The sequence below is a fragment of the Bos indicus x Bos taurus genome, chromosome 15 (genome assembly GCF_003369695.1).
Source record: "Bos indicus x Bos taurus breed Angus x Brahman F1 hybrid chromosome 15, Bos_hybrid_MaternalHap_v2.0, whole genome shotgun sequence".
Taxonomy (NCBI): domain Eukaryota; kingdom Metazoa; phylum Chordata; class Mammalia; order Artiodactyla; family Bovidae; genus Bos; species Bos indicus x Bos taurus.
The window spans coordinates 43,685,059-43,698,482 of NC_040090.1; the positions used below are offsets into that span (position 1 = coordinate 43,685,059).

The 13,424-nt window shown below is 49.8% G+C and overlaps 1 protein-coding gene across 12 annotated transcripts in view; it reads left to right on the forward strand.

Moving 5' to 3' along the window:
• The first annotated feature begins 1,838 nt into the window (after positions 1-1,838).
• Positions 1,839-13,424, forward strand: part of LOC113905683 (F-actin-monooxygenase MICAL2) — a 244,589-nt gene continuing 233,003 nt past the window's right edge. For 3 of the 12 annotated variants that reach the window (XM_027563291.1, XM_027563293.1, XM_027563292.1), the window contains exon 1: positions 1,840-1,998. The gene's annotated coding sequence lies outside the window, so the exon portion shown is untranslated. Of the gene's footprint in view, positions 1,999-13,424 lie in introns of all 12 variants that reach the window. The other 9 variants (XM_027563302.1, XM_027563300.1, XM_027563301.1 and 6 more) reach the window with 5 other exon arrangements.

The window sequence follows — 13,424 nt, forward strand, 5'->3', positions numbered from 1 at the left end:
AATGCTCAAAATTCTCCAAGCCAGGCTTCAGCAATACGTGAACCATGAACTTTCAGATGTTTAAGCTGGATTTAGAAAAGGAAGAGGAACCAGAGACCAAATTGCCAACATCCGTTGGATTATCGAAAAAGCAAGAGAGTTCCAGAAAACATCTATTTATGTTTTATTGACTATGCCAAAGCCTTTGACTGTGTGGATCACAACAAAGTGTGGAAAATTTTTCCACACTTTGGAAATGGGAGTACCAGACCACTTGACCTGCCTCCTAAGAAATCTGTATGCAGGTCAAGAAGCAATAGTTAGAACTGGACATAGAAAAACAGACTGGTTCCAAATCAGGAAAGGAGTACATCAAGGCTGTATATTGTCACCCTGCTTATTTAACTTATATGCAGAGTACATCATGCGAAATGCTGGGCTGGATGAAGTATAAGCTGGAATCAAGATTGCTGGGAGAAATATCAATAATCTCAGATATGCAGATAACACTACCCTTATGGCAGAAAGCGAAGAAGAACTAAAGAGTTTCTTGATGAAAATGAAAGAGGAGAGTGAAAAAATTGGCTTAAAACTCAACATTCAGAAAACTAAGATCATGGCATCTGGTCTCATCACTTCATGTCAAATAGATGGGGAAACAATGGAAACAGTGACAAATTTTATTTTGGGGGGCTCCAAAATCACTGTAGATGGTGACTGCAGCCATGAAATTAAAAAATATTTGCTCCATGGAAGAAAAGCTATGACTAACCTAGACAGCATATTAAAAAGCAGAGACATTACTTTGCTGACAAAGGTCTGTCTAATCAAAGCTATGGTTTTTCCAGTAGTCAAGTATGGATGTGAGAGTTGGACTATAAAGAAAGCTGAGTGCCAAAGAATTGATGTTTTTGAACTGTGGTGTTGGAGAAGACTCTTAAGAGTCCCTTGGACTGCAAGGAGAACCAACCAATCCATCCTAAAGGAAATCAGCCCTGAATATTCATTGGAAGGACTGATGTTAAAGCTGAAACTCCAATACTTTGGCCACCTGATACAAAGAACTGACTCATTGGAAAAAACACTGATGCTGGGAAAGATTGAAGGCAGGAGGAGAAGGGGACAGCAGAGGATGAGATGGTTGGATGGCATCACTGACTCAATGGACATGAGTTTGAGTTAACTCCGGGAGTCAGTGTTGGACAGGGAGGCCTGGTGCAATGCAGTCCATAGGGTCGCAAAGAGTTGGACACTACTGAGCGACTGAACTGAACTGAACAGGTGATATGCACCACCGCCTCTTTCCACCAGTTTTATTCTAAGGCCAGTCCAGGTGAGGGGAAGGGCCTATCCGCTAGCAGGGGTTTGCTGAAGCCCAGAGTGATCAAGAAGCAAAGCAAGAAGGAAGGGCCACGGCCGGTACTAGAACTGGTATGCCGTTCCCCCAAGTCCAAAAGGGGACACCGAGGGTTGCTTTCCAGCTTCTTAGGCCAAGGAGCGTGAAGCCCAGCCCTTGCCTCTCTCTTGACATTTGGATACCCGCACCAGGGTTTTCATCTAGCAGCACCACCACGCCTTGTCCCCATCGGCCCTCTGCTGGTCTCAGAATTGCACTGATCTCGGTGGGAGCGCCGGGCTGCTCCCTACTCTAGGGCCGGGCTACAGCCCACGTGCGCCCGCGGCTGCCGCGGTGACAGCTGGCCCCCCAGGGGCGGGGCGGGTGGAGAGCGGGGGTGGGGGTGGGCTCCGCGCCGCGCCGCCATTGGCTACGGGCCTCCACCTGGGGGCGGGGCTGCGCCGCCCGTGGCCCTGTCATTGGTCTCGCCGCAGATGGGGGCGTCTCCCGGTCTTGTCCGCCGCAAGGCGCAGAACCGCAGGCGCTCGCCGGGCTAAGCCTGCGCGGGGACGCCTAGCTCGCTCACAGTTCGGCCGGCGGCCTCCGGGTCCCGACCACTGCGCCCGCGGCCCTGGGCGAGAATAGAGGCTGGACTCGAGGTTCGGCGGCCGGCGCCGCTCTCGGTAAGGAGGTGGGGGGAACGGGAGGGAAGGGGAGAGTGGGGTTCCAGGAAGAGCGGGCGGGGACCTTGGTAGCCGAGCCTGGACTCTGCGCCTTAGCTGGCGCCGGGGAGGGTCAGGTGCGGCGGCAGCATCTCCCGCCTCAGACCCTCTCCGCGAGGCGCCCAGCGAGCAGGTGGCGCTGCCCAGGGAGGCCGGTGTACCCCGATAGCTCTCTGAATCCATTAGAACGCAGTACCACGGACTACCACTTACTCCGCCCCACAACACCCAAATTCTTCCATTCTAAGCCTAGAAAATACCCAAACGTCGCCATGGAGTGGGAGCGACGCGCCAGCAGTACCGCCTGCCACCGGGGCAGATCATCCCCAAACTTACCTTCCCACGATTTGGACACCTAGCCTGTCACGTTCTTTCCCGGCGTTTCGCTGGGCGCACCCCACACCCTAGCAGGGTTCCCCTCCCTTAACAACAGGAAGTTAAGTTGGGCCAAATGTCGGTGGCCTGGCCGCCTGCGGGGTAGGATTGGGTCTGGGACGGTGGCCCGAGGGGCTGTGGAGCTGTCTTTTTCTGAACCTCGCTCCCCCAGCAGCACGCACGCCCCCCAGGCACCGGAGCACCCCCGCGGGGCTTGCCCTTGCGGACCGGCCCCGGGTAAAAGTGCCCGCTAACTTGACTTTCAGGCCGGGGCAGGTGGGGTTAATTTATCCTAGGCCAGCCTTTCGGCAGAACTAGGAACGGCCTTTGCTGGATGGGGAGGAGGCGTGTTGAAACCAGAGTAAACGTGCGTCTCCTTCCACATTGTTTATTCTGAAGCCAAAGAGCTTTTATTTGGAGGCACATCGGGCCCTAATGGGACCTTAAGCAGTGTGGGGACCTCTTTCTGTCAGTCTCACCTGCTCACTACAGTCTTGGGTGGTGTCCCTGAAGGATGAAGTCCCAACCAGTTCCCTTCTGGGCGGCCTGGTGGGAGAAGTCAGCAGCTGGTTGGCCCTGAGATGTTTGCTTGCCTGGGTGCTCTGAGACCGGGGTCCCCTGGGTCTCCAGGCCAGATCTGTTCCTGTCCCTTTCCCAGGGGAAGGGGGCTCAAGGGGGGCTCAGGTCTCCAGGGCAGCCACACATGATGCTGTGGAAGCTCTTATTGCAATAAGAACTGTCCTTCAGATAGAAGATGGTTCTATTAAGTGCCTACTGAGCAAGCTAGGCACTTAAGTCTTGGCTTGTGGCACTTTTGTGGCCAATTTCACGGTAATTAAAAACCTCTGAGAGGTTTGCCCTCCTCATTTTAGAGATGGGGAAACAGACTCAGGTAGGGTAAGTGCCCAAGGTCACATAGAAAGTGGCATAGCCAGGATTTGAAACAGACTGCCAGAGCTCAGGTCCAGAGCTCTTCCTGCTGACCCATGGCTGTGAAGAGTGAGTGTTGTAGGCTCCTGGCCTCTGAAAAGATTCTGTCCAAAGATCCTGAGGGTGCTTCTTATTATTTATTTATTTTGATGTGGATCATTTTTAAAGTCATTATTGAATTTGTTACAATATTGCTTTTGTTTTGTTTTAGTTTTTTGGGCCACAAGGCATGTGGGATCTTAGCCCCCTGACCAGGGATCAGACCCGCACACCCTGCCTTGGAAGGTGAAGTCTTAATCACTGGACTGCCAGGGAAGTCCCCTGGGTGTTTTTGTCTTTTTTTTTTTTTTTTTTAAGCAGAGCACTTGAACTGACCCAAGTTAGCCAAGTTGTTCAACCTGCAGACGTCTTGCCCACCCTGTCCTTCAAGGATGATGGCAAGTGTTGGTCATGCTGTGAGGGGGAGGGGTTGATTGTTGGAGTCTGGGTGGTATTTGAGGGGGAAGGCTGCCTCTGCCGCTGTTGACTTGAACCTACCTCTGAGAGCTGACTTCTGCAATGATTTAGAAGGACTGTTATTTGCAATAATCTGGCACCCCACTCCAGTACTCTTGCCTGGAAAATCCCATGGACGGAGGAGCCTGGTGGGCTGCAGTCCATGGGGTCGCTAAGAGTCGGATACGACTGAGCGACTTCACTTTCCCTTTTCACTTTCATGCATTGGAGAAGGAAATGGCAACCCACTCCAGTGTTCTTGCCTGGAGAATCCCAGGGATGGTGGAGCCTGGTGGGCTGCCGTCTATGGGGTCGCACAGAGTCGGACATGACTGAAGCGACTTAGTAGCAGCAGCAGCTACTTTAGGGCCGATTCTAGTTTTATTTTGTTTTTTTTTTTTTTAGGAGGGAGGGCAGATGTTGAAGTACATTAGCTGTGATTGTAAGGTGACTGAGATCCACAGTTGGAGTTTATGTTTATAAAAAATGAAATCACTGCCTCTTTCCTTCTTCAGGCCCAGGCCTGGCTTTCTGCTCATCCTTCTCTTCTTAAAGAAAATTGTGATTACCAATTAGTTACACCTTAGTATAAATCAGCTTATGGACTAAGGCTGATTGTGGTTTGGTCATTGGAAGCTTATTCCCAGGAACTTTAAGGAGCACAGGAGCACTGAGTAATCCCTCTCTGCCTGTGATTGGGATGTGTCTCTCTTTTCTCCACCCACGTCCACACCCATCTGGGTGTGCCTCCCAGTCATGGGCCCTGTTCCTTTCACTCCCTACTACTGAGGTCCTGCCTTCCTGGGGGAGAGCCTTATCTCTGCCAAGAGGAGTGGGGTTAGGTGCAAGAAGATTTGGGTTGAACATTGTCAATCTTTGAGGCTTTTCCAGGGCTAGAGAGTCTCTGTTGTTTAAAGAACCAGAAAAGGGAACCCTGTATATCATGCTGGGATTTTTCATTCTTTATAATCATTTGATTCTCACGGTAGCCCTCTGAAGAGGTATGTAAGGTTATTCCCATTTTACAGATTAGGAAACTGAGGTTCAGGGACTTACCTCCAATTATAAGCCTAGTGAGTGACCAAACTAGGATTCTGTTCTCCATCTGCATGAATGAGGTCTGTGTGGTAAATTCAACACTGAGAGAAACAGGAAAAAACTGTGGCCATCCTCTGAACTTTGGAGGCTTGGTGTGTACAGCCCTCTGTTGTGCTTATGATTCCCCAGCTTATGTTGTAATTATTTGTGAACATTTCTTTCCACCCCACTATGAAATGGCATTTAAAACGCTCATAAACATGGCATATTTATGGAGGTCCAGTGGTTAGGACTGGGCACTTTACTGCAAGGGCCTGGGTTCTATCCCTGGTCAGAAAACTAAGATCCCACAAACTGCGCAGTGTAGTCCCTCCCCCACTCCCCCCACCAATCATTGATATTTTCAAGCACAAAAATAGAATAGTATAATGAGCCCCAAATACTCATTATCCAGCTTCAGCAACCAAGATCATGCCAGGCTGGCTTCATCTCTCTCTTTCTCTTTTTTTCTTCCCTATCTATTTTAAAAAGAAGGTTCTTTCATGACCACATCACTATTATTGCATGTAGCAGAATCAACAGTAACTCTTTGGTCTCATCTGTATATATTCAGATGAAGTGACCTTCCTCATGAGTTTGTTCAAATCACGATCCAAACAAAGTCTGTGTGGTACATTTGGTCGTTAGTCCTTTTACGCCTACTTTAGTCTGGAGCACCACCCGCTCTGCGGCACTTCTGCTTTTATCCAGCCGTTTTCCGTTACCCTCCGTTTTTAAATCTCCCACTGAACAGCGAACCCTGTGATGCTTGAGTCTGCTTTTGTGCTCTGTTGGATCCCCAGTGCTGTCCCTGGAATGGGGCAGGGGCGTGGTGAGCATCTGCCCAGTGATGTTGCAGCCACTCAGGAAATGCATATTGAATGAATGAATCCTGTGGTGGGTTTGTATGACGGCCCGTGCGTGTGTTTAGCTAAGACGTTTTTTTTTTTTAAAAAAGATGACTTGCTCGAGTGTGGATATTTCCTCTGCAAGTGTCAGCCTGTAAACATCCTAAAACAATAGGAGAACTATTTGCCGTGCTCTTTGGCGCTGTGGTTTGCCGTGTGGGGAGCCCAGGCAGCTGCCGAGGTGCCCTGATCAGCAACTGGCCTCCCCAAATCACACGTGGGGCTGACAGGGACTGAGATCATTTCTGCCCAAGCTCTGAATGCTGACTTATGCAGCCACAGGCATTACCACATTAGGAGTCCGGCATTTGGCCTTGGGCTGCCCAGAGAATGCTGTCTACCTCTCTCTGGGCAGTGTAAGATTCTTGCCTTGTGCCTTCGGGAGCCTTCTCTATCTGGCCTCATACCTGGGCAAGGTGTGGGCTCTTCTCAAATCATTATCCACCTGCAACTGACAGACCATGACAGAAAACATACACTTATAACCTTTCAGTGTCTGGTCTGAATTTATGGTGAAGAGATAGTATCACCATCGGCACCTTTGTAGGCGTCCTAATGAAGGAGACCAGAGGCTCAGTGAGAAGGACGAGGTGTGTTCCCTCCCCAGATAACAAGCTTCACACCTGGATTCCTTGTCAGATCTCTCCAAGGTGCTGGGCTCTCTGATAGCCATCTTCTGACCCACCCAGCAAAGACCCTTCTCTGCAGATAGCCCCTAAATGAGGAGGCTTTTTTCTTTTCCTCCTCCTCCTCCTCCTAAACATAAACAGGCTTTTCCACTAGTCATTTAGTATAAGAGAATGTTGTTTTTCTCTCTGTATGGTGGAGATAGAGTTAATTTTTTCCTGTATATTTCTCAGCATTTTTCTAAAATTTTTATAATAAAAATGTTTTATTGTTCTAATGGAAAATCAAAATATTTGGGGATATTTTTCCTCTTAAAAAAGAGAACTTCCTTCAACTGATTTGTGTAGGTAAACAAGGTTATACATGCACTCTGTCCAGTTTTATGTGTGGATAGGTTCCTATACCCATTGGGATTTTGATATTTGCCTATTTTATTTTTTGACATTATTTTAAAGAATATATCTGTGTTTTTATTTACATTTTTTAATGTTTGGCCTCACCGTGTAGTTTGCAGGATCTTAGCTCCCTGACCAGAGATGGAACCCAGACCTGTACAGCGAAAGTGCCAACCACCAGGGAATTCCCATACCTAACAAAGCTGGAGCTGCGGAGACAGGAAGCTGTGGAATCCACGCAGCCTGACCCTCTTTCTCATTGTACTACCTCACTTTCTTTCATGAGAATTTCATTCTGGTTTCCTCAGAATGAAATCTTTCTCATGGTAGGCTCTTGATTTTGATTTTTTTTATTCAGGGAGTTGGAGATATCAAAAGAGGACAGAATAACATAGTGGGTTAAGAAAAAGGCAGGGCAAAGCTTCAGGCTCAGACGGCCTGTCTCGTCCCCTTGGGAAAGTGCCTGATGGCCAGATGCCCCACTCACCTCACTTCGGGGGACCCTGACCCCTCCCTCCACCATTTTCTGTTTTTCTCCCTGCCACCTCCTCTGAGGTAGAAAACACAGCTGCTCTGCACTGATAAGGCTCCTCCTTCTCAAGCCCTGATCATCTGGTCTCTGAACTCAGAGTTAGTGGGGGTGACGGGGACATGGGCCTTCTAGTCACAAACAAACCTTCATCTCAGGGCTGGGTCACAGTGGAGTGTGATTTTTGAGATCCTTCCCTTCTCTGCCAGCTGTTGAGAAAATGTCCATCCCTGTGTCCCAGAGGAAGAGCCGTTTGTGAATACCAGGTATGCTGGTTGTTGTTTAGTCACTAAGTCGTGTCTGACTCTTTTGAGACCCCATGGACTCTAGCCTGCCAGGCTCCTCTGTCCAGGGGTTTCCCGGGCAAGAATACTGAAGTTGGTTGCCATTTCCTTCTCCAGGGGTTCTTCCCAACCCAGGGATCGAACCCACATCTCCTACATTGCAGGTGGATTCTTTACCACCGAGCCACTGGGGAAGTCTGGTACTAGGTATTGTATGGTTTCTTAAATGCAATTGCTCTAAATATTACTACAGTTTATCCTAGGAAAACCCGTGTGTCTCCCTGGTGGCTGGCAGTGAGTTGTGTGTGTTTGTGTGTGGATGGTGTGGTGTTTGTAGGGTTGGGATTTTAGTGTGTTCTGTACTTGCACTGGTGTTTCTCTCCCCTGAGAGTCAGAGCAATCTTCCTGTCCCTCCCCACCTGAACCCCCCTTTTCTTGGGGGTATCCAGAGACCTTGCCACTCTTGTACTTCTTCCAAGGCTCGGTCAGCTTTCTCTTTGGGGAATACAGAGATCAAGGCAGGGACTTGTTTCCTGCTGGTTTGGGGCTCAGGTTTTCCCTTTCCCGTGCAGTGGAGGATGTCTAGTGCTGATGTCCTTTCTAAAGGCAACAAGGTAGGATAGCAAAGAGTCGGCTGGCAGTCCCTGATTCCTGAGCTGCTGCAACAGCAGGTTTAATGCAACATTTGCAGGCTGGAGCTCCTGACACACCCAGTGCAGAAACCAACCAGCCCAGAGACAGAGGGGGAGTCTAAGAACATCTTGTCCTGCACTGTAGTATCAATGTGTTAAGATGCGGAAACTACTTCTTGGCTCTGGTGACTTTGAATGGTTGGCTTTGGCTACTGATCTGAGAACTGACTGTATATGGTGAAGAGTTGCAGGATCTCAGGGTTTAACTTGTGCCAGGGCCAGGAGAATGAAGTGTAGGGGAGGATGAAGAAGTGCCAAAGTCGCTTGGATGTTCTGATCACCAAGGAGAGCTGCTGGGGGCCTGGTAGAGCTGCTGAACCCTTCTGTTGGACAGCTTCATCTCAGGGGAGCAGCATGGGGGGTTGAGGTGCGGCCTGTGGAGTTCACAGCTGCTGTAAAGTTGGGGCGCTGATGACTCTGCATGTCAGGACGGCTGGGCTTTTGCACAGTGGAATACAAAGATGGTAACAGTCAGGAGCTCTCTGCTTGGAGGGGTGAGAAATCCGATAGTGGAAGAAAGGGACAGAATAGAGGATTAAGCAGGGGAGTCAGGGAAGCCTCTCTCCAGACCCTCGAGAAGAGGATACAGTCAATCTGTTTCCTAAGGGGATATCATGGGGGGCTCATGCAACTGGTTGCAGCCTTGGAGACCAAGGGGTTCATGCTCAGAGAGCTTCTGGCCATCTGCCTGGGCTTGCAGCGAGTTACTATTGTGAGGGAGATAAGAAGCTTCTTCTGGATTCCAGGCTTGCTGCGACCAGGGGACCCAGGACTTCCTACTTGGTCCAGGTCACTATCTCCAGCTTGGGTGTGTCTGTTACCTTGTACCTGACATCTTAGGCTCTCTTAAAAATGACTCACCCATGGGAATTCCCTGGTGGTCTAGAGGTTAGGACTCTGTACTTTCATTGCCAAGGGCCCAGGTTCAATCCCTGGTGGGAGAACTAAGAGCCCACAAAGTGCATGATGCGGCCAAAAAAAAAAAGACTCATCCTTCCCCTACCACGTGCATGGATGACGGTACTCACCCTCCCCCGCCCCATGTATACACATACACACATACCACACAAGTGATGCTACTTACCTCCACACACACATGCATAGATAGTGATGCTCACCCAGCCTCCCCCCCACATACCTGGATACATGACATTCACCACCCCCCACACAGATGAGGCTATTCACTCCACACATACATGGGTGCGTGGTAACATATTCACTCAATACAAAGAGAATTCAATGAAAAGCAGTCCCCCAGTCCTCAGTTCTCTTCCTCAGCGGCACTACTGACCCCAGTCTCCTGTGGCTCCTTCCAGATAGTCTAGGCATATATTTGTGCCTATTTCCCTCTTCATTCCTCTCTCAGGCTGGGAAGCCACCAGGCTGGAAAACCAAAGGACCCGCAGGGCTGCTGAGACTCAGCAGTTATCTGAATTAGCCAGGCATGGCTTGACTCCTGCCCTTCCACCCTACTTTGTCACCTCTCCCATTTAGGACCCTCCTTTGGTTGGATTTGTGGGTGCAGAGAGTCTGGTCACTTAGACGCTCAGGGGCACTTTCTGGGTGCAGGTGACGGAGGCAAAGACAAACAAGTGTGCTAAGACAGACCTGGGTTTGAATCGGAGCCATGTGGCCTTGGGCATCAACGAACCCTAGTGTTTTAGTCTGTTAAAAAAAAAAAAAAAAAAGGAGATAATCACACTGAACTCAGGGAATCGATGTAGAAATAAAATATTTGTGAAGTGCCCCACTTAGGTAGGCACTCAGAACTGTCAGTTTTTTTCCACTTGTAATGAGTGACCCATTTTCAGAATGAATGACACTGGCATGGAATCCTCTGGATGACTTCCTGGAAATTTTCTTGGTGGATCCCTGAGCTTTTATTTCCCTGCAGATGGCAGCCAGTTCTCCATTTTCTGCCAAGTTGGGCTCTCCCCCACCACCTCTTCCTGCTGTGTCCACCCCAGCCTCTGAACACCACCTCTTCCTCTGTCCTTTCATCCCCTCACCTCTCCCCTACTGTTGGTGAGCAGGAAGCTGCAGGTGCCTGGAGAAAGCTCTGGGCTGTTTATGGCTGTTCTCTGGGGGTGTTTATGCTCTAATCTTCTTCAGAAGCTCCAGCAGATGTCTGTTTATTGCTGAAACTTCATCTTTATCTTCAGCATAAGAGAAGAAAGAGGCTATTTTTAAAGAACTTTAATTGGCAGGTCTGCACACCACGGCCTAGATTGCCTCCAAGTTTCGTTCTTCATCATGCTCACTCTACCCATTTGAAACCCTTCAGATCCAAACAGAGAGACCTTATATGTCCTGATTTTAGGGCAGCACTTACATTTGGCAGGCAGTGGTAATCTCTTAAAAAGGTAGGTCAGGGAGCAAAGGCAATCAGCTGACTGTCTTTCTGGGTTGGGACAAATGGAGTAAGAGAGAGTAGCATGTGTATGTCCATAGAAACCAGCATCTTCCCCCACTTCTGCCCCTTCCTTCTCCCTACGCTGAGAGGGGCCTGCCTGCTGTCTGCTGATTGGCTGGGAGATCTTTAGCCTTAGCTTTCCCTTTGGACTCCGGTGGGGCTCAAGGTAAGGGGGGAGTGGAAGCAGGTCGTTTGAAATGATACTGACCTCTCAGGAGGGAGGGCGAGTAGAGACTATGAGTCACAGAAACTTGAGATGTCAGATTGGAAGGGACCTCTGAGATCACCTAGTTCTCACTCCTGCCACCTTGTTGTTGTTTTTTTTAACCTGTGGGGAAACTGAGGCTCAGAGGCTTCTTGTATTTTTGTTTAATTGAGTTTTTTTGGCTGTACTTTGCAGCATGTGGGATCTTAGTTCCCCAACCAGGGAGGGAAACCACACCCCCTTCAGTGGAATCATGGAGTCTTAACCATTGAACTGGCGGGGAAGTATCAAGGTTTCCTGATACTGAGTGGAGGCCAGAACGTGTGGTTCCTGGCTCAAAGTCACCTAGCCAGGTCAGAATCTGTTCTCCATCCTCCATTTCTGTCAGGCTGTGAGCCTGTGACCAGGCTCAGGCAGCATACTTGGATCTGGCCTTCCCTTTTGCAGCACCAAGCTGTATCTCCCCTTTCTAGCAGGTCTCTTGTGCTTTGAACTGGGACTTCCTAGGTGGCACTAGTGGTAAAGATCCTGTCTGCCAATGCAGGAGACACAAGAGATAAGTGTTCAATCTTTGGGTAGGGAAGATCCCTTGGAGGAAGGTGTGGTGACCCACTCCAGTATTCTTGCCTGGAGAATCCCATGGACGGAGGAGCCTGGCAGGCTCCAGTCTAACAGGCTAGCAGAGTCAGGCATGACTGAAACAATTTAGCACCCTGGTAGCACTGGCTTGCACAGTGGTTTGGTGCAACATCTTCCCTTATCAGAACTACTGCCCCCAGAGTTCTGGGGCCTAAAATTCCCACCTTTGTCTTCAGCCCTTGTCTCCAAAGGGCCTTTGTTAAAAATACAGAATTTAACTGCGAAAGATATTATATTGATTAGTTTATCTCCAATTAACTGTCAGGTGAGAGCTAAACCTCGAGAGAATGGGGAATGAGTCAGCTTGAAGTAGGTAGAGGAGGGAGTCAGAAAGGACTGTAAATAGGGTGCTGTCTGGGCTGGCATGGAGCATGGTGACCTACGCTCCTTAGGGCTTGGTATTCAGCTGCCACGCCGAGGGGTACTCTGCTGAATGACAGAAGCAGAGCTTTCATCTAAAATGTGGAGGGAGGTGCCTTAGACAAGCCCATAGATGCCCACACATCAAGATAAGAGTTTGGAATGTTGCATTAGACAGTTGCAGTGTGAGGGAGTCAGGGGAGACCTCCTGGAGGAGGTGGCAGTTGGTCATTGAGATGGGCCTTGAAAGATAGGATTTCATAGGCAGAGATGGGGAGAGGTAGAGCGCAAAGAGATGTGGAAACATAACGGTATGTTCAGGATGTCACGTGGTAGAAATGTGGGGGTTGCCTGGGGGAACTGTGGAAGCTGAGGCTAGAATCAGGCTAGCCTTAAGTACTGGTGAGAGGGGTGAGTATGGCCCTAACCCTGCAGGCAGTGGGAACTATTGGAGAGGGATGGTCAGAGTGCTCCTTCAGGCAGATCAGGTTGTGCAAGATAAGCCTATGTGAGAATCAGGGGTGGGGAATCTCTTAGGAGGTCTGCGCTGCCCTCCATGTGCTGAACAGGTACTCTGACCAGAAGGTCGTGGGGGTTGGGGAACAGAAGGGTCGAGGGGTGCTTAAGTCTGGGCCCGACTAAGGCCTTGTCTGTGCTTTTGCCTCACCGTCTTCTGTGTGAAGGGGTCAGTATGGGCAACCCCCGTCTTTCAGTTGATCAGGAAGGCAGCCCATTTGGAATGCCTCAGTTAGGGTCTTAGAATATGGGACATCTATCACTTTCTGTGCCCCCAGTGTGCCTGTTCTGTGCTTCGGTGGCTCTGTCTGCTGTAGAACAATAGAATTGCCCTTACTTTTCACCACCATTACTACAGGAGGTCTCCTCCCTCAGGGTCAGCCTGAGGGGGATGCATAGAGGAGTCATGGGTGCTGAACCCCTGGAAGTGGGTACCCATGAATTAAGAGAAGGTGTTACATGCCTGCACATGGCTGAGGCAGCACAGCTGGCATGGGCAAGGACCTCCATGATCCCCTCCTCCTTTACTGGAATCATTTCTACAGATGTCACCTGCTCACAGCGCACTGTGGGTCATCATCAGAAATGACTTGATTCTCCTCTTCTATGGTCTCATAAGCCCCTGACTATCCCCTTCAGGCAGGTGCTGCTCTGGTATCTGGTGCCCACTTTGAGTTGTTCTCCCCAGTGGAGGAGGAAGCCTGGGCCTGCTGGCCGGCCAGCCTGGAACTGGACTGGATGTCTCCAGGCAACTGGATCATATAGGGCGGGGAGTTGGCTGAATCTCCAGCCCTCTGGACACCCTGGCCCTGGGAGGGGACAAAAGCTGAGCTCAGCTTCTGCCCGCTCCAGTGTTAACCTGGCAGGTGGGAGGCATGGCAACCTGGTGTGCTTACAGCTTTGACATTTGAGCAGAGCTGCTGGCACCTGTTCTCTGCCATA